General features: G+C 46.2%; 1 protein-coding gene across 1 annotated transcript in view; it reads left to right on the top strand.

Annotated features, from left to right (window-relative positions):
* CCDC85C (coiled-coil domain containing 85C) overlaps nucleotides 1-27396 on the top strand; it is a 110612-nt gene that overhangs the window by 24304 nt on the left and 58912 nt on the right. The gene's annotated exons all lie outside the window — the stretch shown is intronic.

Here is a 27396-nt window from a genome sequence, read left to right as displayed (position 1 = left end):
AGCTTTCTGCCTTTATTTCCTGAGCTGTTTCCACCGAATGCCTCTGCAGTCCCAGGGAGGGTGAGGAAATACCCGCCTGCAGCTGGGTGTGTGCCGGGCGTGATGTTGCCCTTACAGTAAAAACAAACCTCCAAAACCCCAACAAAACTAGAGCTTGTGCAGCTTCAAAGGAAAGGCAGGGCTGCAGGCAAGGGTATGCTGAGAATCTGACCCTGGGAGCGCAAAGCCAAAAGGGCAGCGGCGGGAGCGGGTTACGGCCATCCCGGCACAGTGGCTTTCAAGCTGTTTGTTCAGTTGCAGTTTAATTAAAAGCTGGGGTGGTTGCAGCCACATTGTTGTTTATTTATTTGTGCTGGTAGAAGCTCTTCCCTTTAGGAGAGTTTATGTTTCTGGAAGGCAAGTGGCTTGAGTGTTGAAGAAGTCTTTCTAAAGAATTACTTGTGGCATTGCCTGCTCTCCAAGGACCTCAGTCCCGTCTTCTTTGGTGGGCTTGGTCCAGTGATAATCTTGCAGCTACAAAACTGACACTAATGTTGTTTAGCTAGAATTAATTAGCATAGTATCATAGAATCATTTAGGTTGGAAAAGACCCTTAAGATGATTGAGACCAATCCTTAACCTAGCGCTGCCAAGTCCACCACTAACCCATGTCCCTAAGTGCCTCATCTACACCTCTGTTAAATACCTCCAGGGATGGTGACTCAATCACTTCCCTGGGCAGCCTGTTCCAATGCTTGACAGCCCTTTTGGTGAAGAAAGTTTTCCTAATAGCCAGACTAAACCTCCCTTGGAGCAACGTGAGGCCATTTCTTCTTGTTCTTATTAGGAGCATCTCCTTCTACTGGAAAATAGAGACCCAGAAAATGCCCTTTCTTGGTGAGGGATTATTGGTTGATTCAGTTTTCTTTCCCTGGTGCAGATGCCAGGTCAAAGCTCACCCTCTGCCATTTATGCCCCAGCCTTATTACTGCTGTTTCTGCTCCAGAAAGGTGATAGCACCAATCCAGATATCTGTGTGACCCAGTTAGATCTGGGCATGCACAAACATTCCCAAAGATGTGATAAACTGATAGAATTTTTTCAAAGGTATAGAGTGCTGTCAATCCATTCATACCAGAGGATTTTTAGATATATTTTGTTTCCGTGCGCCAAGGCCTGTGATCTTGATGACATTCACGACTTTTTTGTGAGGTTTTCAATTAGAATATTGCATTAAAATTCAATGGCATTCTGCTGTCTTTAATGATACTCATGTGGAAAGTACAGGTAGGTAATTAAACATAATTTTCATGAGGTTTTTTCTGAAATAGACAACAATCTTCACATATACTAAGATGAATGACACAGAACAATCTTTTATCGAGTGTGCCTTAATTAATACAAATGTTAACTACTCTTACAAATAAGTCTCATTTAAATGTCAAACATTTGTTATTCATTGCCTGTGAGTAATTTTTCTTGCTTGCATATGTGTGAATGAAGCATATGTTTTGAAATCATTAAGTATCCGAGGTCACAACTAAAAATAGTGAGTGTACATTGTTTGCCATCAAGGGTAAAAGAAATTCTTGATTGCAGACACTTTCTTGCTGCGTGGTATTCAAGAGAGAGAGAGAAGAAGTGCTCTGAAGCATTTGTGTGGTGCTATGGGACCTTCCTGAATGCCGGAATTCGTAGGTTAGGGAAGAATTTTTTACTTTCCATTACAAATTTCCTTGTTTGTACAGTCTGCACCAGAACCATCACTGTATGGGTGTCATTCCCAGTGGCAGAGCTGTGAATCCAGATATACCACTTTAAAAAGGATGAGTGACAAGGCAGAGTCCTTCTGTTTGCTTTCCCTCTGTATTCACCAATGTATTCATCCTATTGCAAAATGGTCAGCAAAGAGGTAGTTACAAGCCTTTGGTTTAAATAGTCTTTATGTGGAAATGAGTGGCAGCAGCTTGAACCCTGCAAGCCTCTGATGGCTTGAACTCTTTGTTTCCTGGTGGTGGTGCTCCTGTAGGCAGCTCCAGTGTCACAGTGACCAGAGGAGCCTGCTCTGCTGCAGGCTGATACAGGGGGGCCCTTCTGCTGCTGGGGTGTTCAGTCTTAGGTAGGGCAGGCTCCTTGGTGGCCTGCTTCAGCCTGTCACTGCTGGTGGGAGCATTTGGAAGGGTCTCTGTTGGGGATACTTGGAAAAGTCCTTGTTGGGGATTGTCAGAGAAGTCCCCAGTAAGGACGCTTGGAAAAGTCCTGTCGTAACCAATCCTTGAAGCTATTTATCTGGAATGGATGTTGGTTTTATTTCCTTCAGGAATCTCTCACGTGCAGCTTTTGCTGTTCTATGAGGTAGAAAGTGAGGTTTTAGTGTGGTGAAGGAGGTGAAAAGGGAAGCTTTTGTAGGAAGCCAAAAGTCAAGTGCCAAGATGCTGCTTTCCAGTAGTGCTTTAAGGCTTTGTGCAGCTGCTGCTGAGATGACTGCTTCATGAAAATGCTGCTGGAGCTGTAATTCTTTCAGAGCAGCCATCTCATAAGCTTGGCCATGGGACTGTAAAAGCACCTGAAGGAAAACCAAGCTTGTTTTGCTAGAAAGTCCATCCAACACAGAAAGTTGATTTGCAGAGCAAGCCAGGGAGTCGGATCTGCAGCATTTGGACCTACAAACCCCCTCATTGCTTCAAGCTCAGCAGAGCTGGCTCTTTCCTGAGCTGGCTTTCCAGGTCCTTTGTGGCCTGGCCATTGAAACTGCTGGATGAGACGGAGGTGCAGGAACCGAGTAAGTGTCACAGTTGGAAACTGGAAGTGATGCTCTGCATCTAGGAATGCTACAGGGAAAAGGTATCCAAATGTTGGCCTCTTCTGCAAAACTTCTCATATCCATTTATACTTCTTACCCATAGCATTTTCTGATTTTGTTCTCTTTGTGGAAGAAACTGAGACAGAATGAGGGAGAGGCTGCAAGGAACAGCGGTCTGTGGAGGAGTGCAGGGGTTTAAAGTATGAAGCAAGGCTGCCAGGAACAAGAGGACTGGGGTAGTTGTTTTGGACCAGAACTGCTCCCCAGACAGCCTGGTCTGGGGGGAGACTGACCTGGCTAACCTCCTCCCCAGTGCCTGACCCTCTGCTTCCTCTGATGCTTGGTGGTGGGACCTGGGAAGAGGCCTCTGATTATTTTATTGCTGAGTTTAGGGCTACTTCTGTAGCTGTCTTGAGCACGATGCCTTTGAGGAGGGTTAGCATGTGCTTTGATTAGGCAATCTCTATATAATCTGAGCAATAAAGAGCCTTAATTCTTCACTGAGAGTCTTGAAAAGGAGACATGAGGGCTGGAAAAACAGATATTTTAGTCAAGGGGTCCGCCTTGGACTGCTCAGCTCCTTGGCACTGGGTAGGAAAGAAGAATTTCAGTGGTTCTAATCCCTTGCAATATCATGGCCTTAGGTGACAACAGAAAAAAAAAAGATTTTTCTCCCCTGTAATGAAGGAAATGAGGAGTGACCCCTCAGACTGTCCATAACCTCCCAGCTTGTCAGTGATGCTCTTGCAGATTCCCCTGCCAGCCTGGGTTCCTGCCTTGAAACACATCTGATTTATCTAATCTCTGCTAAAGCATCCGAAGAGATAAGGGATGTTTTTATTTCTCCATTCCTCCTTGTGTTCTCTGGGAGGCTGCAGTATTTCATAAAAGCACAAAGCTGCTGTTTTAGGCAGCAGCAGGCTTGTAAGTTACTTGAGTCAGGTGCCCTGTCTTTCTCCATGTTTTGTGCAGGACTGATCCCACTGGCAGCAATATATAGCAGCAGTTCCCTGTTGTGCAGATGGAGGTATTAAATGGTCCTTGCTTGGGGGTAGTGAGACAGCCCTGGGGGTTACCCACGGTTGGGTTTCCAATGGCTGCATTGAAATTTTTGGTGACATGGCCCTGTTTGTATCCCTCAGAGCTTGGTGTATATCAAGGGTGGCTGTCAAACTCTGAATTGCCATCCCTTGAGCTGGGATTGCAAACTGATCACTCTGTGGAGCTGCCAGAATGTGCCCGTGGCCTGCTCTGGGATGGACTTTAGCACCTGCCGGGCTCTGAAGTTGTACTTGTGGGGCCAAACTGGAGCTGCTCCCTCAGCCTGAGCCTTCCCTGGAGCCAAGCCAGCAAAACGGGTTCAAACAGGCTGCAGCTGCTAATCTGCTTAATGTCTCGACACGAAATAGCACATGAAGTAGCCCATCGTCTGCTGCTGCTGGTGGGAAGCAGGGCTCTTATCAGTGCTGGTTTCAAGTGCCCGGTCATGCTGTTGAAACACATACAATTCAAGTCACAGAGCTGATCCAATCAAATTAAAATTAAAAATTGGGTGCATTTATTTATTTATTTATTTATTTTCTACTTAAAACAAGTCATAATTCCCTCAAAAGAGTTGAAATCCCCCCAAAAAGTCTCCAGCCAATCCTCACCCTTTAGCTGTGTCTCGTTTGATGCTTTTTGGTCTCTTCTTGTGGTGTGTCCCTCTGGTTCCTCTCTGAAAGGAGAGCTGGGAGTGAGTGCAATGCTGGGAAGGAGGAAGAGCACATGGTGCTAGTCCTGCTCTGTTCTCACATGCTTCCAGGACTGGGAGGTGGAGGAGTGGGAGCCTCCCAAGGTGTGTCATCGCTGCAGTACATGCCCTGGTCTGTGGGTTTGGGGCCTGGTTCTGGTGTTTGTTTGCTCTCTCCTGTGTAGTTCCTTCTGTCTGAGGCGTAACTTCGCTGCAGGAACGTGCTGTGCATCACTGTTCTCGGTGGAAGGAGTGTGGTGGAGGTGGTGAACATGAGTATATGCCGGCGTGATGGCGTCAGAGCAAAGATGGAAGGGGTTGTTTCTTCCTTGACTGCACTGGCATTGTTGTGGTGATGTGACTTATGTGTGTTCAGAAAAGGCTTTGGGCAGAGAAGTGGCATTTTTGGAGATGGTTGGCCTGGTGGAAGAAGTTGCTGTTCCCCATGGAGTGGGACCAGCTCATTAGTGTCTCCACTGATCTGCCAGTGGAGCACAGGTTGCCTGGATAAACTCTTCACCTTCCTTGGCCAGAGCCAGCAATCAACCTGCTGGGGCAGGAGTCTGTACTTTGTTATAAAGGGAGGAATAGGCATTTGTGATTTTGTTTGTTTAAGTATGTATTCTTGAAGTGAAAGTAAAGCATAAAACAGCAGCAAAAGAAGGCAGAGAAGCACCAAGAAATGAAGGTGTGAAGGAGGAAGGACATCAGGAAATTATTCTGGAAGAGAGGAAAATGTAGACAGGATCTAAGAAATAGATGCAAGGCAAAGACATGGTCAGACATGGCTTTTTTTGAGCACAGGGTGTGCAGACCCTCTCTCACAGGTAGCTGTCGCAGCCGTGCCTGCAGGTGCACTGCAGGATCCGTCTGCCTTGCGGGTAGCAGGTGATCTCCCAGGTCAGGGTCCAGCCTCCTAACTCCCCTTGCGTCAGCAGGGATGTAGTCTGAGAAAGGACCACTTGCTGAGTACTAGAAAAGAGACCAGCAATACAACTGTGATCTCTTCAGTGAAAGAGTAAAGACTTCAGTAGATCTTTTTTTATGCTTGCATTTGAAAAAAAAATGGTGATGAGAAGCCTTTTCTGAAGCATCTTGGTCTTTTCAAAGCCTACGTAAGATTTATTTTTGCATGTTCCACCTATTTGAAAAGATGTGGGAAGATAGGTAGTGCTCTGCAGCACTCATCAATGTGTACTTGAGCTCCTGGTACAATAGCTAATGAGATTGCTATCAAAACCTAGTCAGTGATTTTTACGAGGGTGGCTGCTAGCATCAGGCCTATGGGAGTGCTCTGGGATTTGAATAAAAGTTTAAATTTTTATAGGAAATGACTCTCCAAGCCTTAATAAACAGCATTTCATTGTCAGAACTTAAGAATATCCAATTCCTTCATCTGAGGGCAGCATTTGAGCATATCACATCCTTATTTGTCTCTGATGTTCGCATTCACTGCCACTGTCCCACCGCGGGGTGAAAAACTTCAGTACAAAAGCCCAAGGGCCTTAAAAAAGAAATCTCTTGTCATAAAACTATATTGTTTCACACAAATGTGGAACACAAAGCAAACTCTTCCTTAACAGCCACTTAGAACAAGTTTTTAATTGATCAGGGAATCACTTTATTTTCTTTTTATTTTTCTTTTCTTTGAGCAGAAACCATCCTCTCTTATTCAGCTGTGTGGGACGAGTTGTCATCTGCTGCTCTCAGGCTGAGTTAAAGGTTTTCTGGGAGCCACCTGAGGCTTTGGAGACCACTGTGGTTAATGTGTTTAATCTCACCTGTCTCTGTGTTTGGGAGCTGACCTTGGACTCCCTGCTTTTATGGTGCCTGGGGTAATGGGGCTGTAAGCGCTTTAGGAGTCTTTAAGCACTTCCACAGGAGAAATAACAATTAAGTGTTATGCAGGAGAACATAGGCAGATCCCTGGTATGTACATGGAGAAGGTGGGATGGATTATCACAGCCCCAGGTGGGGCTGCTCAACCACAGTGGGCACTGCTGCAGGATCTCATGTGCTTGGTGCAGTTATTCTCTGGGCAGAAACAGGGAGGCAGCCCTTGCATGGCTCCCACAGTCCACTTGTGTGTCCCTGCTTTAGCTGTGATATCTCCAGTCACTTCGAGATGAAAAACTTGACTTTTTTTTTTTTTTTTTGTCTGAACAGCAGCTCAGACAAGACTTGTTGTCTGTCTGTGACTAGGCTTATAATGCAAATAACAACTACATAATAATAATAATATTTAAGAAAAAGATTGCTAGCAGGATTAGGATTGCAATCTGTGTTTTTTTCCCAGTTTTTCCTGGGGTTTTGTTGTTAAGTTAAATGCTCATCGGCTCTGTCTGGCTGCTTGTCACGCAGCATTTACAGAGATGGAGTCTTATGCATTAGTAACATCTTTTTATAGAGGTTCGTGAGATGAAACTGTGTAGCTGTTTCACTTTAGAAATGCTCTTTTCAGTACTTCTGGGGTTTTGTTTCCTGCCATTTTTCCCTCCCTGTAGGATTGCCATTTAATATGAATTGGAGCTTCAAAACAAGCCCAAAGATGTCCCTTTCTTACAACCATGCAAGTGATTTTCAGTACTTTGGGATGGAAAGAGGGAGTTTGAACCTTTTAAACTCAACAGATCTATCAATTTATTTTGCTGAAGTCAGACTACCTGCCTCCTTCCAGAAGCAAGGTGCCAGATCTGGAACTGGATTTGAGGAGGGGGATAGGAGGGAGCCTAAGGATCATGGCATTCCCAGTCCCTAGCCATGTCCTTCAGCTGTGGAACAAGGCTTTCTTCTCTCACACACTTCTTTTGCTGAAGAGGTGGCCAAGGGGAGTTGGTGCTAAAGCTGCTCCAGGCCAGGCAAAGGTGAGGTTCTCCCGCTTGGGGAGCACAGTGGAGAGGCTGGTGGCTTATGTTGATGTGGTTTTAGTCCCTTTTGAGAGAATGGGAAAAGCAGAAGTTGCTGGATTCTGGTTGTGCTTCTGCCTTAGCTGAAATGGCCCTTTGTCCTGCTGCTTTCTGATGTTTTCTTACCCCTCTTGTGCAAGTGTGGAAGTACCACGATTTCAGGAGAGTAGGTCTGTAGCCCAAATTCTCAGCAATGCCAAAGTGCCTCATACCTAAATGCTCATTGGTAATGATGTTGATGGCTTTGGTGTTTTGGTGAAGTGTTTGCTCTGTCAGTTGACTAATGTCCAGTTTTAGACATAAAGGAGGGACTGACCCTTGTGGCAGCAAAAATATTGTGACTGCTCCAGAGTGTTTTTATTTAGAGACTGGAGGCAACCAGGACCCATGGTCACTGCGTGTTGTATCACCCAGCCCTTAGCAGCGCTTCTGTAATACGCCTTGGGGGGTGCAACCAGCAATTCTGCACTTGCATTGGGGTTTTATGTTCAGATTTTCCCTAGCAGTTCTCTAAAGTAAGGGATGCAGGAAATTTCAGATCTGGCAATCCCAAGCTTGGGTCCTCTTGACCCTTTCAAAAATGGAACAAACATTGTCTGACGCTTTAAACCTTTCCCCCCGCTGGGCAGTGTAGATGGGAAGCTGAACGTGTTTAGTTCTTGCAGAGCTAAGCTTTTAAATTGATAGTGCCTGTAGTTGCTTGCTACTCTTGTGAAGGAAGAGAAACATCTTAAATCTTTAAACCTCTCAAGCCCATCCTTTGGTGCCATGCTGTGAGAATGTGTAACTGTATCAGAAGAAATCCTACCGGAATGTAGCCATGCCAAGATGTGCTTGCAGATGGCAGCCTTCTCCTACAGGGCATGAACCAGTGCCTGCCACGGTCACTCGTGGGGGTCTTTTGAGGCTGCTGAGGGCTGTTGTTAGTACATCTGGCTTTTACAAGCATTGCACGTTTCAGAAAGCTATGGAGTGATGTTGTAGTTGCTCCATTCACACTATGGAGATCTCAAGGATTATTAGTTTCTGTGCTGAAATATTTTTTTCTAAAGTAACAGTGGATGGCATATATGTCTGACCAGATCTTTTTTGAGCTCTGGGATGAGTGTGCTTTGTGCTTTCATTTTATTCGGATTTGGTTTAACTAATGAGAAGCACAAGTAAATGTTCTTTGTCGCCTAGAGGGAGATCTTGAATGTGGATCATTAAGAAATGGGGTCAGATAAAGAAGAGAAAATACCACTGTCCCCAAACTGGAACTTGCAAATCCATGCATTGTGCAACACCCCACGGAGCTGGAAATCTTCTGTCAATGCTCATATGACTGTGATGGTCTGCAGTGATGATAGCAGTGCCTGGCTCCAGGGTCTGTGCTATCCCTACTTGTCACAATCACTGTGTTTCAGAAGCCTGGATTGCATTTCCTCCCGGAGAGTTTGTCTGATTGATTGCCCACAGCACATAACAATTTGAAAATGAGTTTGTTTTTAGTAATAAACCTTTATGGCTCTTGCAAAGTGGGTCTTTGCAGACTGTTTGGGGAAGAACAGCTCCACCTGACCTCTGGTTTGGGAAGACTGCCAGCCTACAGGGAGGTAAGACAAGGTTATCAGGAAAAGGGGAAGTGCAAGGTTTTTCTTATACTTAACACTTACTGTGAGCTGAAAACTCACAGCTTGGCAAAGTATATGTTTCTCCAAAATTCTGAAAAAAATATTGAATTAATGTAGCTGTAAGTTATGTGAAATGAAATCCAAAGGAATTAATTAGAATTCTGAACCATATGGTCATGTGAATCTAGAGACCCACACAACTGCGTTTTCATATCCGATGTTGACACATTAAAATTCATCAGTTTGCAGGCAGAGTTGTCTTAGTTAATTTAACTAATACCATAACATTCCTGAGATGCATCATTACACCTCATAATGTAAACATAAACCAGGATGATTAGTGGAGAACCACTCGCTTCAAAGAATTAATATAGCTGAAAAACTGCTTACAATTTAGAAGGATTAAAATAAGATGCTAAATATGTCTCCTTATGCCCCTTGTTAAAGCCAGACCTTTATCAGTTGACACAGTACCTGATTTCTGGTGGTGCATGTAAACCAATGTCTTGTTTGCACTTGTTTCTGTGCCATCAAGGTGCTCGTGTGTTTGGGGCTGCTGTGCACATTCTGAAATGAGCTTTAAGGAAGAAGTTGTTCGGTTTGTTGAACTGGATTGGCCTTTTGGCTCCAAAAATGTGTATTCCCCAATGCAAGCTGCCCCTTGCCATGCCTTGGAAGGAAGAAATGATGCTCTCAAGGAGAGGGGTACCTGGAAGGGAAGCCAGCATTTCAGCTGAAATGCTGACCAGTGGCTTGGCTGCACTGTGGTGGGGAGCAATGCCTGGCCCACCTCTGTTGTCTTTAACCAGGATCCAGGTCAGACCTTCTTGTTAGTATCTGGTTTTTGGCATAGGGAGGTGGAAGAGACTTGAGTCTCTTCTCATGCACAGGTTTAACTGGAGACTTTCTGCTCAGAGTTGAAACTAAGGCAGATGTGTGTCACAGGAGAGCTGGGTTCAGAAGGTTAATACATTCCTGATGTCTGCTTAGACACTGGATTTTTTTCCCCTGGTGGTTACTTGTCATGTTGTGTGTCTTATGTATCTGTGGTGTATGCATGTACCAAGGGACAGAACACACTCCTTGTGATAACAGAAGTCAGCTTGCAGACTTCGGTTGCCGGCAGCAAAAATGTTCATGGGGATTTGAAAATTGTTTTCAAAACCTCTTCATTTGTGTGCACTGGTTGGGGCTGCATTGGTCACAGGCTGACCAAGGGCCACCAGTTCAGGAGAGCAGTGGCTGTGCTTCAGAGTTTTGTGTGATCCTCTGTCAGCTCCACCATCATTTGGAAATCTTGTCTTGTGAGCAAGACCAGCTACTCTGGACCTCCTCCACTGTGTGGAAAACACTGTGCAAAGCAGATATGCTCTTGTGGTTGCCTGCTTTGTTGGTAGGAGTCTGGGACCAGCCTTGTACAGAGCAGTGGTCCTGGGAGGACTGGGCTTAGCACAAAATAGGCAGACATCAATAACAGGCCTCAAATGAACCAATTGATTTGAAAATTGTGATATTGACTTGTGAAGCACTGTTACTAATTGATTAAGCAGCAACAGGATGTGAGTCTTCCAGGGGTCATTTAGCCCATCTCTCTGCCCTAAGGCAAGGCCACCTCATATCTAAATAGGTGTTTTTACAGCCTGGTCTTTAAAACCTCCACAAATGGCAATTCCATAACCTAAGTGGGCAATGGCTTCCAGTGTGGCACTGTCATTCCCAACTGGAAGGCTTTTTCTAACCTCTAACCTAAATCTTTATCACTGCAGTTTAGGTCTGGTTTTGCCATGTCCAGTCTGCTGTGGGAAAGAAGAACAGGTTATTCTTTCCACCTATTTGTCATGTATTTTAGATACAGTTATCATGTCTATCCTCAGTCTTCTCTAGACTAAACAACCTAGTTCCTTCAGTCATCCTTTGTAGGTCATGTTTTCTAGGCTGCAGAGAAGTCTTGTTCCCCAGTGGACTGTCAAATCAATGTGCTTCCTTTTTTGAAGCGTTATGCCCCAAACCAGCTGGCTGTGTGAGGGTGATGCTAAGCAGAAAGGGAGGAGCTGCTACAGGCCGTCTGCTGGTCACCAGGAGCTCAGTGTGTCCATCTCTGTGGGGAATAATAAACTCCTTGAGAAAGGTATCATACCAGCCTGCCTTCAGAGAGGGAGAAACTGCCTTGGCACAGGGGCTGCTGCCTTTGAGGTTCCACATGCCCAAGAGGGTTGTTGGAGCTCCAGCAGAGTTTGCAGCCTGGGCTGAGTTTCTTGGCAGGGCTACTGGGTCCCTGAAGTATCCATCAGCAGGTCCTTGCTTTTGTAGTCCTGACTTCTATTTAGATAGTTGCTATCTTCTGTATCAAGCAGAAATAAATGAAAAAGAGGAGGCTGAGGGAAGGGAGTGGAGTATTTTGTTTCTCCCCTTGGCTCATGCAGTGAGTTACCCAAATTTCCAGAGAGCCACTCAAGATTTGCCTCTTTAAAAACTTGGCAGGTTGCCATTGCTTTAGGAATTATTTTTTTCTTTGCTCCTAGTGCTTCAGCTGATTTCATAAGAAACTGTTGGAGTGGGGGCAGGGGGAATACCTTGTGCAATGAAACCAAACCAAGGGACCACCCTTATTTTCTTAGTGTGACACCAGTTGAGGGACCTCCTCTGCCTTGGAATTGCAGTTTATGCTTGGGCTCAAAATAGACCTCACAGCGTGCCATGGAAGGGTCCAGCTACCCAGCACGTTTCCTTTGGTGGCAAAACTGGTTGCTTACCAGCCTCTCCTTCCTTGCCATCATTCTGCTTGTCCTCGTCCAGGAATTCCAGCATCAAAGTCAAGCCAACTCCTACATTCACACTTAGAATAAAGGATAAAACAAAGCAAGCTTCCAAAACATGGCCAACAGGTACCTTGCAGCCAAGCTGCTTGCCCAAAGCCGGCATCAAGCCCGTGTCCCAACTGGCATTACCTGTGGCAAAGGAATGACTACAGGAGCCCTCCAGCCTTTTTCCCAGAGCTTAGGATCACACCCCTGTGCATTTTTCTCTCTGCTTGTTGATGGATGCCGCTTCCGTGCTTTCCCCTCCCTGAACCAGTGGGCCGGGTGCCAGCCCTGGAATTGTGCAAGCGCTCAGCCTCGCGAGGCTGCCAGGCACGGCAATGGTGCAAGAGGACACAGGGCTCTTCTTGCAGCATTTGGAGGCGATAATCCTGATTTCCCATTTTTTTCCCCAGTTCTGGCAACAGTTGTAAAAGATGGAAGATAATTACTCTGTGAAACAGATTTGATTTCCTACCAGGTCTTTTGTCTCTGCCAGACACTCTTAAAATTTGAGGGTTTTGAAGGGAGAATTTCATAACACATGACTGATCATTCAGCAGTCCACGTGTGGATTCGACCTTGGAGTGTTTATACAGACTTGGTGGAGCTGCTGAATACAAATATTTTTCTTTTTCCTCTGTATTTGCAAAACATTTGGGTCTCGATCATCTGCTGTGCTGCCATTTGGAGCTGCACACGCTGACATGCAGAAGGCCGTTTGTGGCACTGCCACTCTGCAGGTTAAACAGTAACTCGGTTGGGACACTCATTACTTGCTGAAGCATCTCTTGGAGCTCGAAACCAAGGCTCTGCTGCTATACACTGCAAGATTTATGGCCTGGTAGATAAATTGGATTTAGCAGAGCTACAACAGTAATAAAATGATTGTATCAGATTGCAGTGTGTGAATGTGGGGGTGAGGGTCATATGTGACTCAAATACTTCCTGAAAATACTCACTTTTCTTGTATGTCCTCCCTCTCCTGTAAAACCTTGCTAAAGCACTGAGAAAAAACAAAGCAGATGGGTTTGGAAAGAATCACTTCTGACTGGCTGACTTCAGAAGAATGGGTAATTTTAAAACAACAGCATTTTTTCTTTGAGGTTGAACTGGCTCACAGCATTTCTTCTCCCCCTTCTCCCACCCCGAGGGAGAGATTTTATTTTTTTGCAAGTACAGGTCCAATCTGAGAAAAAAAAAAAGGGTTTTTTTTCTTATTAAAGGTTTTGAGGGGAATTTTCATGGAGAATTCAACCTGTGTGCTAAAATCTTTGAGAAATGGTCTGTACTTTAGTGCATGTTTCTTTCTCTGCTCCTTCACTGTCCCTGCTTGAAACACCTGTTACCTGGAAGAGGGAGAAAGCAGTAAGAAAATTCTGGCAGTAGAAGGAAAGGAGGATGGAAGATCAACACAGTCTTCCTACTCTCTCCAGCATCCCACTGAGATTAATGTTTTGGCCTGTGATTGTTTGTTGGTTTTGGACAGAAGATGAGATGTTACGGATGAAGTGCTGGGTGAAGGCAGACCAAAGCTGTGGGGCAAGCTGGGCCAACAGTGTAGGCACAACTGTTGATGCATTTGGAAAGGACAGGCCTGTACCCGGCTTCAGAACTCGCTCTCAGGTTGTTGCTGTGCCTACCTGAGTATGCCTCTCACTGTCTAAGATGGCTTTTGATCTGTATTTTGGGTTTAACCACCCATTATTAGTGTGCTCTCCCTGGCTGAGCAGGGAAGACCAACACCATATCCATATGGGAAGCTGGTCCTATTTATTTCTGGATCTTCTCAACTCACAATTGATACAGAAAGCTTCTTCGACATGGTTGTGTTTTCCAGAGCTCCCTGGGAAGAGGATGAGAAACAGCCAACCACGCACTATAAAATCATTGGGATTAAGTGATCTCTTCCCCAGAAAAGAGGAAGGAGGAAGAGTAATGTGTTGAGGACATCATGATGAGGAGAGTTGTCTCTTCCCTTTTGGAGCAAAGCAGCTGCCCTTCCATGTACTTCAGAGCCCCACATGGCTTCCCCCAGCCTCCAGCCACACAGGCTAATATGGATTACATTTATATAGTCAATCCAAAGATTAATTTTGTAAAGGCTGCAAAGCGAACTAGATTGGGGGGGGCGGGTTAGCTTTCTGCCTTCAACTAGTTTTCATTAAAATGATTTGGAGGGTGTGCCTGTACCTTGTCATGGAGAGCAACCCAGGGATGGATGGATGCCTGTGGGAATGAAGGCTATAGCAGAGGATCTGGGTGTAATGTAACCTCCTCCAGGGATAGTGGTGTGTCAGGACTTGTTCACTTGGCTGCAGCACTATCCTGCTCTACTCGCTTGAGATCTGCCCAGCACTGCTCTTGGTTCTCCCTGCCACACCTTCTGCAGGCAGCAGATAAGCACTTTTTGGGGATGATGTAAGATTTTCCATGTATGAATGCTACAAAGTTGATTTTGGGGCAACACAGCTAAATTACATGCTACGTAATAATAAGGGGTGCTGCTAGCATAGATTTGACTGAGTTTCAGATTTTGTATAATCTAGAGAAACAGTTGCTGTTCCTGGGAAACAGGCGTTCCCAATACAAATGCAATGCTGAGTGTGTTGACAGCTAGGGTGCACAGGAGATTTTTTTACATTATATACATATACATGTATATATAAATATTTACAGAGATAGTAATAGCAAATCAAGTAATAGCAATAGTGGTTGCAGCCTGAGAGAAGTGTGTCTGGACATTTTGTGGACAGACATTTTCTGGCATTGACGACTGTAGTTGGTAGAAGCCCTGCTCATTCCATTAAAAATAATGTTCGTAATTGGTCGGTTCAAAATTCACCAGTACAGATCATTGCTTTCCAGAAGCAGCATTTTATGATTTTCATTGGACATTGCTTACAGCATCAGTGGACAGTGCAAGGAGAAAATGGGCTCATTAGATATGAACTTAATTGAGAGTGACATGACTGGGTATTAATATTAGTCTTGCCGCAGGCTTTTCCTTTTTTTTTTTTTTTTTTTTTTTTTTTTTTTTTTTTTTTTTTTATTTATGTTTATAGTCATGCTAGTAGATACTGAGCGTGTTATCCATTTACCAAATAACACAACAGTACCTTCAATAAAAGGCATATTTTCCTTCTTTGTTTCTAAATGGAGATGCAGCATCTGATGTCCATCTCCTCCAGATGCAGGAGCAGCAAAGCAGAAGGGCAGGGCTCTGCCTGGCTCCAAGCACAGGTCACACTTGCTACTGATGTGACCTTTTTGATGGTATTTCTGTTTGCAGGAATCCGCATTTGTGGTGGTTACAGTGGCTTATGGAATTTAACTTGGCATTTATTTTTCTCAGGAATGGTCTGGTGACAAGAAGCTTACACAGATTTCTTTGGGGTCCTGTCCTGGCGCACTCCTACCTGTTTCCTCTCCCCCCTTAAATATGCTTGGGAGAAGAAACAAATTATTAGATGAAATGGAGGGGTCCATTTTCATTGGCAACAGGAGAAAGCACGCAGGGAAGGCGGGTGAACGCGGGGCTCCGATTGGCGCGGAGGGAGGCGCTGGTTTTTATAAATAGCGGGATGCGCTCCTTTGTGCTGGAGAGGTTTCCCGTGTAAGGCAGAGCACAGATGCCGGGTGTGTTGCTGTCACGGCCAATCAACTCTTTTTGGTGCCTAAGCTGTTCTTTTAGGGCCCGGCTCTTTCCCCCAGCTTTCCGTGGCCCTGCGCAGACCGGCGCGGAAGGCAAGGCGCGGGTGCCCCTCGCAGGGTGCTTTGTGGCCGCTCGGTGCCTGGCTCCGTGCGCTCTCCTCCCGGCCAGGATGAACAATTACCGGTCTCACAAGTCAGTGCCACCTGTGCAGGGCGCCTTGTTTGCCGAACAAAAGGATTTGGGGGGGCTGAGGGGCTATGGCTTTAAAAAAATTCCCAGTTGAATGGAAGAAAGGATGCTGTCACCTGCTTCTAACTGCACGCGGGAGCATTGTTCCCTCCCGAAACGTTCAGCATCTCTTTTATTACCTGCAGCCATGCCAGTGCCTGGCAGTGCGGTTCTTTATTGGGGGATAGGGTAATCGATTCAGTCATTCTTCCTGCTACTGATATGTTTTGTTTTGTTTTGTTTATAGATATTTTACAGGGTTTGGTCTGACGGTTTTGTCTCCTGGGTAATTAAGCTGAATTATTGAAGGCCCTGAAATTAACACTATTGTTTTTAATAATTAAAATAAAATAAATCTCAGCCTGTTTCTCAAGCTGGGTTATTTCCTCTTTCAGATTTTGAAGGGGTTTGTGAACTTGTTTGGAGAATGTAACCACTCAGGTAGCTTGGTTTTAAAATTTTGTTTAACAAAAATATGGGGAAAAACCCTGGGTCTAGGTAAGGTCTCTTAAAACAGCCAAGCCTTAAAAGAAGAGAGAGCACTAGGTGGGGAAAGTTTGGAGTATGGTAAGCACTACTGGTCAGAGTTTTTCCTGCCCAAATATTAGAGAATAAGATTTGAGAATAAGGTCTCTTGTAGATTATTCTGGAGTAGGGAAGGAGCTTTAGAAATATATTTTCATTTTTTTCATTTAGATTGTAACACTGGCAACAAATTTTTTTCTGGCCTGACTATATGTGTGTATGGTTTAAAATTTTTTTCTTCAAACATTCAAATTTCTTTTGTCATTACATCATTTTTTAGTATTTCTTTATTCAATATTGGAATTTCCTATTTGCTGTGGGTTTCGGAATCCTCCTCCTTTGCTGTCTGGGAAATCCTCAGTGTTGGATTTCCAGGAGCCTGATTTGGTTAACTCCAGTGTTAACACCAAGGTTCTGGCTTTTGTTCCCTAGGTCTGGGTCAGCTGTATCCAGCTTCATGTCTATAAATCACTCAGGCTTCTTTCTCTTGGCAAGGATTTACAAAGTCTGGCTCTTACATTTCTATACCAAGTTCTATCATTCCTTGAGGGACCAAGAGCTGTAAGCGTGGATAGTGACATCCACATGTTTGTGGAGCTGCAGCAAAGAAAGGGGCTGCTCCCCATGGGGGTGGTCGAATGGGGACTGAGACACTCAGATCCCATGAGTGCAGCTGCCGGTTGGGAGTGAGCATTTTGTGCCAGTGAAGGAGCAATTGGAGTCAGAACAATGACCATCAACAGTCAGAGGGTAGTTCAGGCTGGCAAGGGCCTCAGGAAATCTTTTCTCCAAAATGCTGCTCGTAGCAGGGTTGTCCATGAGATCAGAGAAGGTTCTCTTGAGTCTGGAGACCATGCAGCCTCTCAGGTCAGCCTGCTGCAGTCCTGGACTGAAGGAATGAGGAAGCTCCTCAGGACAGTAAGTCTTTCTGTGTCTCTGCTTGTGCGTGTGCTAATGTCTAAAGCCACAGAGGAGGTCACAGGTGGGTTAGGACAGCTGGAGAACAGGAAGAGTGGCTCCAGGCCCAGCGAATTGAACTGGTTTGTCTGTGCACACCCAGCACCTTTTACTGATAAGCAAATTGTTGTATTTCGTTGGCAACAGTGTTATGGCAACAGCTGACTTCCAGTTTGCAGACTGAAGGTAAAGGAGAGGAGGCGGTGGAGAGCCTGGCATTGGCCAGGGCAAGGGCTGGGGCCTAGGGGCTGTTTTTTCTAAGGGGAGAAATATGAGCCACAATCTCCAGTTGCTGCATGGGGCTTCAGTGCTGCTCTCAAAGCTGCTGGCTGCTGCAGGACGTGTGCCAAGGAAGGGCTCGAGGATGTGGCTTTGCCTTGCGAAACGTCAGCAGCTCTTCAGCTTCTGCCTGGTCACCACATAAAAGAGAGGAGCTGGTGTGTGCTTAAGGCAGTGTATTGGGCCTCATGGGACTGGGATTGGCCACAGACTTCTGGTATGACCTTAGGCAAGTCACTTAGCTTCACTGTGCCTGGGTTGCCATTGGCAAAATGGAGCTAGCAAGGTTTCTTCCATCCAGCATGTCCAGCTGAATTATACACCCTTCAGACAGCGTCGGCTTTCCTGGGCACTGCAGAATAGGGCTTCAGGCTCTGCCCTGGGTTGTCTGGGTGCTGCTGTCACAGCCAGCTCCAAGGCTCAGGTAGACCATTGCTTTACAAACAAGGAATATTGCTTTAGGAGCCAGGAGGACACGGTTCCTGAAGATTGCCCCCCACGGGTGGGTTTGGGTGGGCTGAAGTGCAGGATGCCTGGTCCCTAGCACTCAACATGGTATGGGGAATGTTTCTCCTCTAGTCCTGCAGAAGGAGGCCCTGTTCCCTTACCTCTCTGCAGCTCTGCTGTTTGTGTTCTGAGTTCTCAGAGCCCCTGTCCCCCCTGCAGAAGCAGAAACACCAGCTTATCCCATTTGGGTTCCTGCACAGCAATGAGTGGCTCAGACCTGCCTGGAGGGGGTTTCAGCATCTCGCTTGGAGTTCTTTGTCTGACTTTGCCAAGCTCAGGGGAAAAAGGGGCTGGTAGAAGGCACTGGAGGTGCCCATCTCTGAGGCATTTGCAGGCTTCTGTGTCCTTGCTCCATCTTGCTTTTGTTTATTGCCCCTGAGCATTTACAGGAAAATAAGCGGTATTCTCAAATAATGCTGTTTTTAAAGCACATATTTTAAAGGTTTTAATCTTTGTCTTCCTTCTGGTCTACATTTCCTTTCATTCCCTCATAGAGGAATGGGTGAAATAGGGGATCACTTGGCCTGTGTGTGTTTCTGGGGAATATTCACTAGAGCATCTCCCAAATCACTTGCAAAGAAGCACTTTAGCATTCAGATGCCAAGCCGGTACTTCAGAAAGCTCCTTCAAATGAAATATTTGGCAAATCCGTTTTCACATCTCTTAGAAGTGTGGGAAGATTTTTTTAATTGGAAATTCTGGTTTGGGCCCTTCCTAATTTTCAGGAAAGACTGATGGAGGGATTATGACCAACCCTAATTTTGCAAATGAGGTAAGGGAACAAAGCTAGTATAATAAAACAGGATAATGTGTCATCTTGTGCCCTTTTTTCACGCACTCGCTGAATACAGTTTACTTGTAATGATGTGTGAACTTTTCTTCAAGTGAATTCTGGAATATATTTTGCCAAAGGAAAGAAATCTCAGAAGTACCAGATCTCATGATATCTCCCTGCTGTTTGGGGCATGCAAATTATGGGCGAGTTTCTAATGTGTTAAGTTCCCACAAGCCTAAACCAAATCCTTAAGGAGAAGGCAATGGGAAAGACATTTCCCGAGACTGCAGGACCTTTTTTGCTTTTAGCCTTGCAAAGAGTCTTGGATTTGGTTTGTTGGGTTTTTTGTTGTTTTTTATTTTTAATGAGTGGCAATATTAGCTAAGATTCCTGCTCTTAAGAACACAAGGCATGAACTTTGCCATTGCTGTGTGGGCATGTTGTGTGAGCAAGGAGTGGTGGATTCAACTCACTGGGGCTCAGTGCTCCCGCTGTTTTCACATTGATGTCTTTGAACTGAATTTTGGATGCTGAACAGATGAAAGCCTGGGTGACCATGCAGGAGGGGGTGAGGAACTGCCCTGGAGTGAGTGGAGGGCAGCGGGGCTGGGAGGTGCAGGGCACAGGACTGATGTGCAGACAGGTGCTGCAAGAGCAGGTTTGGTGTCTCTCAGGGGCTGTGATGGCAGGGAAAAAGCCCTGCTCTGGCATCACACCTACCAGTGCTGGAGAAGCCTGACTATCTTGTCCTGCCTATCTCCCCAGTGCTCACTTTGAATTGGCCCTCTAATGTCTGTTGTCCTCCCAGAAGGCTGTTTTTCCAAACCGGTGATCCCCGGATCTGGCAGATATCCAGTGCTGTTGTTGTTTTCTTGGATTCCGAGGGCTGCATCCCTTTGCAGTCTGGAAACCAGGCACGAATTGTTTGCCCGATATCTTTTCCTCAGGTAAACATTGCTTTAGATGCTGCAGCTGTGTTATGCAACACAGATAGGTGGGATCTTTTCTTTCTGCCAGCTGTAGAAAGGGAAAGTTGTTTTGCTAAGATAAGCATGGGATGTTCTCCAATAGCTGGGTGCACAATATAACATCCCTTTCTCAACTTTGTTATCCTTGGCAGCTAGAGGTGCCTGGAGCTCTGCTCCTGGGGGGCAGAGGTGGGTGAATCAGACAAGGTTTTCAGACTGCAGCATTTTTGACCAGAGTTTTGTACAGATCCCTGTAGTCCAGGGGCAAGGCAGGGCACGAAGTGGGCTCTGCACGTACCTGGGGCAGCATGCAGGGCTGCTCTGGGTGCTGGCTGTGCCTGCCCCCTCCAGCTGCAATCCTGCCCGTGCTTCTGGGCCAGCATTATGCTCCTCCTGCCAGTGCTCTCCCCGCGCCCATCAGCTCAAATGCTGCTCCCGGCTGTGTCCTCGTGCTGTTACCGTCGGCGGATCTCACCAGGGGTTTGCTGTTGTTGGGGCTCTGCCACTGGCTGCCGGCTGCCTGCGTCTGCACGGCAGACCCCTTCCCCAGATGCCAGTAAGGCTGTTAGTGCTAAAATTAGAGCGGCGGGTTGTGGGTCCCCAAAGGCCGATGGTGGCGCGTCCATCGCCGTGGGGCTGCACGTTCCCCACTGCAGCAGTGCCACGGGCAGGGCTGCCTGCAGCCTGGAAGGGGCTGGCAGCTGCCTCTCCCCACAGCCTGGACTCTGCTGCTTCAGTGACTCCCAGCACACCGGCGGTCTGAATGAAATAAAACCATCTGTGCCCTTGTGCAACAGACTCACTGGCAATCTGGGGGCCGAGAGGGAAGAGGATGAAGAGTTAAATTTTCTATCTGTTCTTTCTTGTCCTTGGTGATGTTCTTTATGGGCAAAACCATAGACAAGTACGATATGCGTGCATCATTTTAGCATCATTGTTTCTAATTCACAAAAGGTTTTAAAAAGTCAAGGATGACCCAGTAGCTGTGGTAAACTCCCTATGATAAACTTTCCAAGGGCCTTGTATAGTGAAGGCCTCATGGCTTTTCTGGTGATTGCAAATCCATTGAGTAAGTGTATAGTGCTTTAACAAGCTGCCAGTCATTTCATGGAAACATGAGAATATTTGTAAAATATTTGGTTTTTGTGTTTTCTAAGTTGTTGTCACTGAACCTGTGGTTCTGTTGTCCGTCTAGTCAAATATTTAAAATAATACCAGTAAAAGCAAAAAAACCCAAAAAGTGGATTTCTACCCTTTGTCCACTGTCTAAATTAAAAGTAATTACTGAAAGCAAAAGTATTTGCACTTCATTGTATGAGGACTGACTTTTCCAATTGAGGAATCATGAGATTGTGAAGAAAATTCAGTTCAAGGATGAGCCCATCTTGGAGTCTGTTAAGTAGTGTCTGTCATCTTCCCTTCTTCAGTCAAGCTGTATTAATCTGTCTGAAACCTCATATTCCCAAGGGCCACCCAGCGCTTGCTATACTGTGGCAATGACCTGAAGGAAAGTGTGTTACTTGTGTTATTTTGAAGAAAAGCTGAAACTAAATTTTTTGCCTAAGCAAAAACATCACTGAAACCAGCAGTTGAGTGCTAGAGAATCCTAAGCCAAGAGGCACTTTTATCCATTTTCTCCATCCTGGACATGCCCATCTCTGTGTGTGATCATGCTTGTCCAAAAGAGCCGTTAGCCCTTTGTAGGTGCACAGCTCATCTGGTAATAATGAGACATGGGTATTCAAATTGGCCGGATTCATCCCTGAGGTCATTTCAGATGACTCCAGGAGAATTAAACCAGGACTGAATTTGCTCCTGAATCTTTGTGTTTGCAAATTAATTTCTGTGAAATCTATTTTTAATTATGCTGTACCTAATTATACCAGATTTACTATCACAAGGGAGGAATGTTCTAATGTCCAAACCACACAATATTTTCTAATATTCAAAGCACAGTGAGGATGGCCATCCCCTTAGATTAATCTTACACTGATGCTGCGTGTGACATGTGGTGATGGATATATGCAAAATGCACCAGTATTAGGACACAGGAGATCAGAAGGGACATTGGGGTTGGTGAATGAGGTCTTGTGCCATAGTGAGCACTCCCACTTGACACTGCCTGCCTTCTGAAATTTTTGCCCCTGTTGCTTATATTGCAAGGTGCATTATATTCCTGAATCTCACACCTTACTTTCTGTTGTAAATGTCTTCAAATTTAGTCTGTGGTCATATTTTCATCTCTTTCAGTTGCTGAACATTTTGCTTTTCCTGCCATATTATTGCCCAAGGCAAACGCTGCTGAGTCCTGGAGGAACACAAGTCTGTCGGTGTGAATCCTGGGTTCTGCTATCATGATGTCCCTTTCATCCTAATAGCAACATCTCACTTCATGATATATGCTGTGAATGTCATAGGCAGCCTTGCAAAATGAGCCCTTCAGCTCCCACCTGGGAACCTGTGCTAATGCATTACTTTGGAAGAAGACCTATAGGAGCACAGTCAAGGGCACCTTAAAATTCCCAGTTGGTTGGTACATTTATAGAGAAACATATTTGGGGCAGCCTTGGCTCACAAAAAAGGTAATGTAGCTCCTGTGGCGTGCAGCATGCTGCTGTGCCTGGCAGCTCTGTGCTCAGCACTTCTACCTGTGCTGGTGAGCAGGACATGGCCATACCCTGTGGGCTGCACCAGGCAAGGGAGGAGTGGCAGGGAGAAGAAAACCTCCTGCCTAAGGTGTGGGGCTTGGGGGCAGGCGGGGAAGATGCTGCTCGTGGCTGTGCTGGAGGCTTGTGATGCACAGGTCTGATCCAGAAAAGCATATGGAAGAATGACTGACTCAAGGCAATGGCTTTTTATCATTCCTCAGGTTACTGAGCTGTACAGCCAGGGTTTAACACTTGCTTAGCTCTGCAGGAAGTTTTGCTTAGCTGGCATTAAATTTATTCCCATTTTTTGTCTTGATGGGGAGGTCCAGGTTAGAACTTGGGGTGGGGAAGTCGTACAGCACCACTGGAGCCTGGCAGTGCCAGGCTGGCACTCGTAACTTTATCAAGCTGTGTGGGAGGTGCTGTAAGTACTCTGAAGCATATTGTCAGTCCCAGATTTGTTAATGCTGCAGAGACAGCAGGTCTGCTACCCAGTGTGGCTGGGATGCTATCCTGACTGAATTGTGCTGTAGAACATCACAGTGCACTTTCCATTCTGCTCAGCCGAATCTCCTGCGCTGTGGAGGGGAAAGAGCAGTGGGGAGCCATTAGCTCCAGTTCGACGATGAAGCACCAGGCATGTGGTTTCACAGGCAGCTTCGGCTGACCTCGTGTTGGGCAGCTGCCAAAGGCTGGTGCTGGCTCCCCATGCCCAGCTGCACGTTCCCTCCTGCCTCGTGCCAGCCCCAGACAGGGATGCTCTGCGTCACCAGGTCATCCCGGGATGTCACTGGGAAGCATCTCTCCTTTAGGCAGCTGCCTGTGGTTGGATGGGCACAAAAGCTGAAGTCTTGCCCATTGTTAGTGGAAAGCTTTTAAGCAGAATGTAGACTTTCCAGGTCCTAGGCTTTGGCTCCCTGCCTCCCCCAACACTCCAGTTCTTGCCCTTTTTGCAATCACTGTTACAGGATTTCCCAGATCTGAGATCTCTAGCCAGCTCTGGTATCTTCTGTGGCCAAAACCAGCCCTTTCATGCATTGTGGAAGTGATTGCTTTTATTTTTGTGATACCTCTTAATGCATTTTGCTTGAGGAAGTGTTTGTTAAAAGGGTTGAGTAGGTTAGAGACGATAAATTTGAGTCTCTGGGCATACTGTGGCTTGATGGGCATGAACCTCTCTCTGTTTCTGCCTCTGTCAGAGACTTGCAGTGCCATCATGTCGAAGGCTGACACCGGCTACTGCAGCACCATCAGGACTCGCGTTTCTCCTCCTTCTGGCAAGAAATTTGCTGGGAAACCATTTGTATTATTTAACTAATGATGAGTAGTACTCAAGAGTGGGTATCTGAGCAATGTAGGAGTGTGCCTGTCTGAGGTCTCAGCACTTACCCTCTGGGTTTTGTACCTAAGAACACAGCCTTACCTAAAAAGATAAAAAAGCCAAAAAATATTTTGCAGGAATCCTTTCATTCCTCCTTTTTGAAAGTGAATCATCCTGAAAATGAGTTCTCTAAAAATTTTCATCTCAGTTTTTGTTGAGGCAAAACTGGGTGATAAGTAGTTTTGGGGGAGAAACAGACAAGTACTGGAGTGCCTTGCCTCTTCTGGGACATGGACTCTTTCGTGTGTGTGTGTGTTTTTTGTCCCAGCTCTGGGTGACAGCCAGCTCTCCAGCATGTTCCTCTTCAGTCCCTTGTGTGTAGATGCAAGTATAGGGTCTAAGGACATGTATCTCCCTGATTCTGAGGCTGTCAGAGGCAGGTCTTGGCTCTTGGCAGCAGCCAAGGATGGCTGGAGAACCCCTGGACTCTGAGGTTGAAGGGCAGACGGGCCTTTGCAAACACAACCCCATGCAGTCCTGTTCTGGTTGCTGCAAGGGGAGCAGTAGCCCACGGCCTGGATACCGTGCACTGGGCAAAGTCCAAACAGCTCCTTGGAGCCTCTCGTGCAGCTCAGGGTGATGGAGTAGCCTGACAAAGAAACCCAAAACGAATTCACTCTGGGACATATGCAGCTGGTTGGGCTGAGCTCACCAGGAATGAAGCTTTTGCCTCATGCATGATATTTTTGAGCATCATGTTATGTCTTGTGTGCTGCTCTGCTTTGGCCTGAGTGTCCTGCTGTTGGGTACTCATGAAGCCTCCAAGATCTGAGAAGTCTCTGAGGTTTCTGCTTAATTTATTTATTTATTTTTAAAAAATTATTTACCCAGTTTACCTCTTTTCTCCACGTCACCTTTCAGGACAGCACCTGCTTCCCTCCTAAAGAAGCCATTAGCTTGCATGCTCCAAACCAAAATGTTAGCTCAGCTGTAACAGATGGATGGATATGGGCATCATGTAGCAACTTAATGAATAATATCGATCACCTAATTTCCCAAAAGTTGGCATGTAATGAGGCTGGTGTCATGATTATTACCTCTGTAAATCATGACTTTAAGATGATGACAATCTCTCTTGCCCCAAGGATACAGGACAGCCAGACAGTGATGTGCATTTAATTGCTGTGTGAGAGAGGCGATGTGTTCAGAGCATGCCACTGCCTCTACATTATCTTCTGCAGCACAGACGTTGGAGGAGATTAGTGCAGATTGGAGGGGAGGGAGCTGCTGGGTGCATGTGTGTGTTTATTCCCTGCAGCCAGCTGGTGGAGGTGGTATGAGCTGGCCAGTGTGGGGTGGAGGTGTGACTCCCAGGCTGGCCTTTTTGGTCTCTCCTCAGGACCAAAGAAGAAGGGGATGGAGAAGAGGTTGCTCACAACTGTGTAGAGATGCTTACTTTGTTTTTCTGATGAGTGTTTGTGGTGAATACATCTATGGACAGAGGACTTTGACCTCCCAAGCACAACCTTGGCTTCAAGGGTGAAAGCTGCCAAACCTCTGCCCAAACCTCCCACTACGGGAAATCTCTGTCCCTGATTTCTTCCTACCACAAACCACATCTGGCCATAAAGCAGAGCCAGTGCCCATGTTGTGGGCTCTCAGCTTGCTCATGCAGCTGATTCCTAGCCAAGGGAGGCATCACTGCCTGCAGAGCCCTCTCAGACCTTCTCGTTCTTCATCAATTGATTGTAAAATTATTACTCTGATGGGCTTTTAAGGTGTCTTTCATTAAATCCACTGCTACAACAGTTGATAGAGATGTGGATGAATGAGATATTGCAACTGACCCTTGGAAAGCAGCTACTGCCAGTCTGCCTGTACTGCTGATTAAAGCTGCTCTGTTTTGCTGTGTTACCCTCCCTGCTTGGGTACTTCTATGTGTTTGTTTAATTTCTCTTTTCCTTTTAATTCTGCCCCCATCTCATGGTGTGTGGGTCAGCGTGGTTATAGCTGGCTGAGTGTGGGGCAGAGCAATGGACATCCTGATGCTGTGGTCCTCTCCTTCACTGCAGTGCCTCTGAGCCATGTGATGAGCAGAGGTGAAAATGGCCTGAAAACTGACAATGGCTGCTTTGGGTCAGACTGAAGATTCCCATGGCCTGATGTCCTGTCTCTAGAAGGGCTGAGGGAATTAGAACTAGGGCAATGCAGTGATCACATACGATGATGTGTTTCCCTGCAGTACTCTCCCAGCCACCAGAGATTTGCAGCTCAAGGACTTCCCAAGCCAGGAATGGTACCTTTGGGTTTGGTGGTCCCTGTGCAGCCACCATTGGCAGTATCACAGCTGCTCCCAATTCCTGCAGCTCAAAGCTGAAACCCAGATGCTTGCCTGGCTTGTGGGGAGATGGCTGTAAAATCGGCAGTACTGTGAATGTCTGGATGATGTGAGCCATAGGTCGTTTCCAAAGCTACTGAGTGCTCTGAGCTGCATGGGATGGGACTGGTCAGCCATGTGCCAGTGTCTGTGTGTTTCAGGGGGAGCCAGTGAGGTGCTGGAAGAGGAGACCCACAGTGCTGATGGACCGTGTCTTGTGCAGAGGATGGTGTGCCTGAATTAGCCTCTGTTGGCTTGCACAGCGGTGACCAATGTCACCCCAAATGGCTCAACTCCCACAGTGTTGGCCAGTGTGACCCTCATCTGACCCTGTCTTGCAGGGCTCTCAGCTAGAAGGTCGGGCAGGCTCTGCAGAAGGAAGGTGAGGGGCCCCCCCAGAGGGGGCACATACAAATACCACAGCTCTGAGAGCAGATACTCTCAGGCCTTTACAGCCAAAAGATGCCCTGGAGCATTTCCTTGCTTTTCTTTCTTTCCCCAAGTAAGCAAACACCATCCTGCCAATGCTTTGTGGTGTCAGATGTTCCCATACCTGCTGGAAAGTTACTGTCTGTTAAAGCAATGCTGGCCATGCTGATTGATTTCCCAACATAGCACCAGTTTCTTCTCTTTAACTCTCAGCAGTGAATTGGCTGCAGTTGGCCTGAGTCTGTGTTGAGCATTTTTGTCACTAAAGACATTGTAGTGCTTATGGCATTAGTGGTTACATAAGCTGGCTGTCTCCAAGGGGCTTTGCTCTGGCACGATGCTCCTTTAGGGTAAGGGAAGAGCCAGCCTCAGAAGAGGGGGACATGAAAAAAATACTCATACGTAGTCGACTTATTTGAACTTAACACACCCCGCAGGAAAACCCCGATTTTGGAGTTTTCATGTATTCTCTCTGGCTCCACAGATTAGAAGGGGACCGTGGGAAAGCTGCCAGGGCTTGGAGATCAATCCAGCCTTTGTAAATCCTTTCATCTGACTGGCGGCTTCATACAATTGAGTATTACCCACTTTATTATTGTTGGTTGATTAAATTCCTGTTGGTCAACACAAATAGTGCTGTGCAGGTTGTGCGTTCATGGGATGGAGATTGGCATTGCAAAGCTCTTCCTAGAGAAAGGCAGGGGCAACCTGTCATTTAAAACCACATTCAGAGAGTGTTTGGCAGTGATGGGGAGCGGGGGGAAGAACAAATCCTTCCATGCAAGCAGCTTCTCAGGAATTTCTCACATGCCTGTGGAGGTTCAGTTGGCAGTGAGGGAGTGTGAGGGTTGGGCCTCCACTTTTCTGGCAGTGGGAGCAAGCAGCCTTAGCAGGAA

The sequence above is a fragment of the Corvus brachyrhynchos genome, unplaced genomic scaffold, assembly GCF_000691975.1.
Source record: "Corvus brachyrhynchos isolate BGI_N302 unplaced genomic scaffold, ASM69197v1 scaffold1, whole genome shotgun sequence".
In the NCBI taxonomy this organism is placed as follows: Eukaryota; Metazoa; Chordata; class Aves; order Passeriformes; family Corvidae; genus Corvus; species Corvus brachyrhynchos.
Note: the sequence above shows the minus strand (reverse complement) of the source record. Positions and strands in the feature narration are given on the sequence as shown.